The sequence below is a fragment of the Marmota monax genome, unplaced genomic scaffold (assembly GCF_021218885.2).
Source record: "Marmota monax isolate L192 unplaced genomic scaffold, Marmota_monax_Labrador192_F-V1.1 WCK01_AAM20220418_F8-fsc00038, whole genome shotgun sequence".
NCBI lineage: Eukaryota > Metazoa > Chordata > Mammalia > Rodentia > Sciuridae > Marmota > Marmota monax.
In genome coordinates, this window is record NW_026692498.1 from 12,798,317 (window position 1) to 12,804,316 (window position 6,000).

Here is a 6,000-nt window from a genome sequence, read left to right on the forward strand (position 1 = left end):
GCTAACAATGAGGGAGCTTCCTTCCTTCCTTATTTCTTGAGATGACATCTTTCTGTGTTGCCCAGGCTGTTCTCAGACTCCCTCTCTCAAGTGCTGGGACTACAGGTGTGCACCACCTTGCCTGGCTATGAAGGACTGCTAAACTATTAAAATGCTGACTGGGATTAGAAGATAAAAAAATAAATGTTAACATGTGGTCTTTTGAGACTGATCCTGCTCTTCTAATTTCTAATAGATAAAGTTCTTCAGATTTTGTTTCTTGGCCATGTTTGGTTCAAAGATGTTGAACTGTTTCAAAATCCACTAAGTAAATACTAGGAAAGGCTGCTGATAAAATATCATAAAGAAAATGAGCATTTCAAAGTGGCTACTTTTTCATATTATCTTTCAACTTCTTTTGTTTATCATTTGCTAAGCAAGGTCAAATGAAGGGTGGGTGGGAGGACAAGTGTATTATACTAAGAACAGTATGGGAAAAAGCTCAAGGAAGACAGCCAAGATAAACTTTATCCACACCAGAAGAAGAAGAAAGCCGAGACCTCCTTCATAAATAAGAGGCAAGGTTTCATTAAAATGGTAAAATCTAGAATGAGCTGAGAAAAACACTGCGGCAATTACAAGGTCCCTCTAAGATTAACAGCACATAGCTGGTTTGATGCAGTTCTTGGTGAAAATTTGATAATTGTCTCTCTTAGACATCCATGGGCATGAAGTTTATAGTGGTTCCCATCTGGAAGCTGAGACTTCCCTGCTTCTCAGTTATACCAGCAGATTGTTGCAAAAAATTTTAATACCTGATCATCTCTTCTTCCTCAAAAGAGATACATTATCTTCCAGTTTATCTCACTTCCTTAATGCTTTTCTGTTCATTTTCTGGGAGTATCTATGTAAAGAGGTGAGGTGATGAGGTTATTGACAGCATGCTCAATCCCACCAACATTGCCCTGTCTGTTTATACAGGAATATCTCTGAAATAGGTTGCCATGCTGGACACCTGTTGTGAGGAATTCCTCCAAGAGTACAGTTTTCTGTAGCCTCTAACTTCCTGTCTATGTGCAGCCAGTGGTGACCCACAGGAGTCGGTCTCTTTCATGCCACACATCATCTTCTGTTGGTATTATGCCTCTGTGCTGGGCTATTGGCTTTGTTTGAGAGGCTTTGCTTTATCCCAATCATCAAGCTCTGTAGGCTGTGCTTGTTAAAAATAAGATCACTGAAGGAATTAATTTTACTGAGGTAGTGGAAGGCAGTCCTTTAAAATGTGGTTCTGGAACTAAGCCTGGATATGATCTGTAGAAGGATGATCTGGGTTCATGGGTTGGGTGACCCTAGGCTATTTATTTCTTTGGCTCACAATCACCTTAGCTATGAAATGAGAACAATAAGAGTATATTTTTTCACAGGGATGTTGGACAAATTAAATGAGAGAAACTGTAAAAGGATTCAGAATATCACCTAGAATAGAGTGTGTGTACTCAATGTTAGTTATCTAATACTATGCCTTGAGTTTAAGTGAATTTAATCATATGAGTAGGAAAATATAAAAGTAAATCAAAGAGCTTGAGGTTTTGAGAAAAATTGGCCAGTGATAAGCTGAAATAATTACCAAATCTTACAAGAAAATATTTGTAGATATATTTCTGGGATTATAGTAGATTACATATTCATGGAAATTACTAAGAATACTTGGTGACACTAAAACAGGGACTCCCAAAGGATGAAACCTCAGTGCATAAAATTGGAACAAACCTACCCCACAAAGAGAGACAGTGAAATGCACAATTTTTGGTTTTGGGGACAGAGACAAAGATTAAAAGTCCCCAATAAATAGGTGGAACTGGAGAACATGACGCTAAGTGAAATAAGCCAGACTCAGAAAGTCAAGGGTCAAATGTTTTCTTTCATATGTGGAATCTAGAGAGAAATAAGGAAATAAAAAAGGAAATGGATCCCATGAAAATAGAAGTAACACCAGTGGAGTAGAGAAAAGAGATTGAGGAGAATGGAGGAGGAATGGGAAAAGAGAGGAACTGTGGAATGAAATTGACCAAAGTATATGATGCACACATATGAATATACTATGGTATATTCACCTTCATATATATATTGAATATATATTTATTGACTTTATATATAAAGTCAATAAATAAGCAGAAGGAAGACCAGTAGAGTAGAAGAAGGGGTTTAGGGAAGAAAAAGTGGAATTTTTTGGTATTTAAATAGAACAAATTAAAGTCCATGCATGTATGAATATGTCAAAATGAACCCCACTATTACGAAAAATGCACTAAATTGTTTTTGGAGTTCCTAAAAATTATTAACCTCAAACATCTATTTGTTTAGCTATGCATCTTAAATCTTAGTGAGGTCCTGAAAAAAAAATAAGTGAAATTTTTTGTTTAAAGGTATTTTGGGTTAGTATTGCCCCCAAGGTACCTGACAGAAGTAAAATGAATCGTTCCTGGAGGAGCCCACATTAGACCCAAGCCTCAGCAAATCCTGTGGATGGACTGCACATGAACTTCTGATAAAAATTCACTCAACACACAATGGGGCACCTTGAACAAGAATCAGCAATAACAGTAAACTGTATAATGAGGCTCACATAACCAGTTAAATATGTTTAAAGAAAGAATGTTATTGAAAGTACAGTGAAAGAACAAGAGAAAATAAAAACTGACTCCTTGGGAGAAGAATAGAATGGAACCTCTAAAAGAGAAAGCTAAATGTTATGATTGGAATCTGAAACTCACGCCTGAGTTAAACAGCTAATTAACAGGATTTGTGATAGAAGGATTTGAATAGAAGAGAGAGATACAAAAACGAAACAGAACACAGTTGAGACATTTGTACAGTTAATGTTTTGGTGATGTCAAGGATAGGGCAAGAAGATCCAGTGAGATTCCAGAGAGATACAATGAAAATATAGAGGCAATTTCAGAACACTAATACCATGCTTAGTAAATAGGTACCTAGGCCTAAGGTCACCATATCAGATGAGTGGAAATTAGAAAAACTTGTGCATATACTTATAATTATAAGGAAATCTCTCTAGATTATAGCTGCTCAATAAGTCATTTTTTCATCATAACCATTGATGATGATGATGATGAAAAATGTAATGAATATAATTTTCTACCCTTTTCCCATAATATTCTCTTCTATTTAGTCTCACCATGGACAGTACCACCTCAAAGATTGGGATGGTAAATATATTGCCTATCTGCTATCATTCTCCCCTTCCATACTAATGGCAAAGACCTTGACTTTCTTTTCCAGTTAATCACCTTATTCCTTCAGAATTCTTCTCAAAATGATGCAACAAGAAGCAATGATCCATCTGACTTTGGGAAAAAAATACTTTGATTTTACTGAGTATATCTTTATGCTTCAATGGAGGTTTTCTCTTTTTATCCATTTTTGAAACAAGGAGAATGGAAAATGTTGGGGAGAAGGAAAGCATTTTAGATGACTAATGTTGACAAATATTTGTAGTTCATAGTCTATTCCATTCATATAACTTTTCTCAAGGGAAATATCCAAGACTTTTACTTCTCCACGTAGATACAACTCCTACAATATTTGATAGGTATTTTCTGCCTTTCAAGGCTTCCTGTGATTTTCTAATTGAGTTCATCTGAATGGAAATGTGTTCACTTGGCGCTAATAGTTATCTAGACATTATGATAGTCATAGCATCCAAAAGCATATGGTACCGCATGCAAAAGCATTCTTTTAGTTCATTAGCATTTGGTTGGAAGGATTAGTGGTTTGCTTTCCCTAGACTGGTGTGAAAAAGAGAGAGAAAAGAACTCCCCCAAATCTTGCCTCAGTCTCCTAACCCTCATTTAATTCCCCAAGCATCCCAACTTTTATAGAAGTTAAAGTCATGAGCTTTTGTAGAAGTTTATAATCCGGAAATGAATAGTTCGTGGGTAACGAAGAATCCAATAAAACTGTATACAAAGGTGGTAAGTGGTTGCAATCTGCTGAGTCAACAGTTCCCAAAAGATTTTGAAAAGATTTTTGAAGGTCTCACTGTCCCCCCCCCCCCAATGACCAAGAGTTATTATCCTAGATAATTTAATTCATAAGTGTCTCTGACTTGAGAAAAGAAAACAATGCACTCACAAAGAAGAAGGGGGCACAATGGCTTTTCACACCTTTCCTTATCAAGAACCTTCCTAGGGCCATTAAGTTGGTTCCATCACATCCCTCTCCAAGCTGCTTTGTGGTAGGTCACTTTCCATCATCACGGTACTTTTTCTTAAATTGCTCCAAACTTTGTGAAAGTGGAAAGGCAGTTTACAATGGTCAGTGCTCTCTGATTACAGATTAATTCAATGTCAATTTTCAATACATGTTAAAGGGCATCTACTCCAGTATCTTCATTTTACATATGAGGCCCAACTTGATTCAGGTTCTCTCAAGCACTGAGTCAATAGCAGGGCCATACCTGAGTAGAATCACCCTATTTTGCCATACAGAGAAATAACAGCATTTTCCCCAGTTTGTTCTATCTCAAGACTCTGATATATTTGTAAAACCTGACAGAGTAAAACAAGAAATCAAGATGTATTGGAATATATCATGCTGACGATGTCCTTTTAATGTTTTTTTTTTGTACCCAAAAGAATGATAGTACTTATCCAAGAGAATTTTTCAGTTAGAATTAGTGATTAGAAGGCTCCAACAAACTCAACAATAAGGATCCAAGGTCATATATTTATCCAGCTGCATGACTTGAAAAACAATGAAGTCTTCCTTTTTCTGTTTTGGGAGTCAAACCATTTTCCTTCTTTCACCTTTTTTTCAGCAGATGACACCAAGCAGATACATGGAAGGGATGGAAACCATACCTCTGTGGCCATGTTTGTCCTCCTGGGACTCTCAGATGATAAAAGAACTGCAGCTCATCCTCTTTCCAGTCTTCCTGGGAATCTACCTTGTGACTCTGATCTGGAACCTGGGTCTTCTCATCCTCATCAGGATGGACTTCCACCTGCAAACACCCATGTATTATTTTCCCAGTTTCCTGTCCTTTATAGACATCTGCTACTCTTCTTCCATTATCCTGATGCTTTAAGACTTCTTAAAGATGAGAAAACAATTTCCCTCCTGGCCTGTGCCACTCAGTACTTTGTTGTGCCCTGGATGGCTATGGCTGAGTGCTGTCTCCTGGCCACCATGGCCTAGGACAGATGTGTTGCCATTGGTAGCCCTTTGCAGTACTCAGCCATCATGGCCCCAGGCCTGTGACAGAAGAGGGTTGTTGGGGTCTGTGGCCGTGGTTCCTTAGCAGCTTAGTTCAAACATCTCTTTGCTTTCATCTCTACTACTGTGGGCCAAATATTATTCAACATTCCTCTGTGACATACCTTGGATGACTCTCTTGTCTTGCTCTGATCCCTTCATCAGCCAACTGATTCTTTTTCTGGCAGCTATTTCTGTAGGTTTGGTTCTTTTATTCTCATCCTGTTGTCCTGTGGCTTCATTGCAGCCTCCATCCTGGAAATATCCTCATTCAAAGGCTGTGCCAAGGCCCTCAGTACCTGTGCCTCCCACCTGGCAACAGTGACTCTCTTCCATGGCACAGCCCTCTCTGTGTGCACGCACCACAGCTCTAGCCACACCACAAAGCAGGCAAGGTGCTGTCAATCTTCTGTATCATCCTCATCCCCATGTTGAACCCTCTGATCTACAGCCCTAGGAACAAGGAGATCCAAGAGGCCCTCAAGAGGGTGATGAAGAAAGTAGCAAGAGTAACCGTGGGCAGGTATGACAGTCTGTAAAAGAAAGACAGAAGTAAAAAAATGATTGAGCCCCTTTGTAGGTCACAGGGATAGCTAGGCGGAGACAAGAAGTGACAGCCTGGCATCTTTAATGCCAAATGTCATTGTGATTGTCTCCAAATACCCTTTGGAGGCAGTGTCACTGACATTGAATACAGTTTTAAAAGACAGTATCCTCCATTAGCTCAAGGATGCTTTCAGACTTCTT

The 6,000-nt window shown here is 38.5% G+C and overlaps 1 pseudogene; it reads left to right on the forward strand.

Moving 5' to 3' along the window:
* Positions 1-3,920: 3,920 nt before the first annotated feature.
* Positions 3,921-5,792, forward strand: LOC124092717 (olfactory receptor 5A1-like; annotated as a pseudogene).
* Positions 5,793-6,000: the final 208 nt, after the last annotated feature.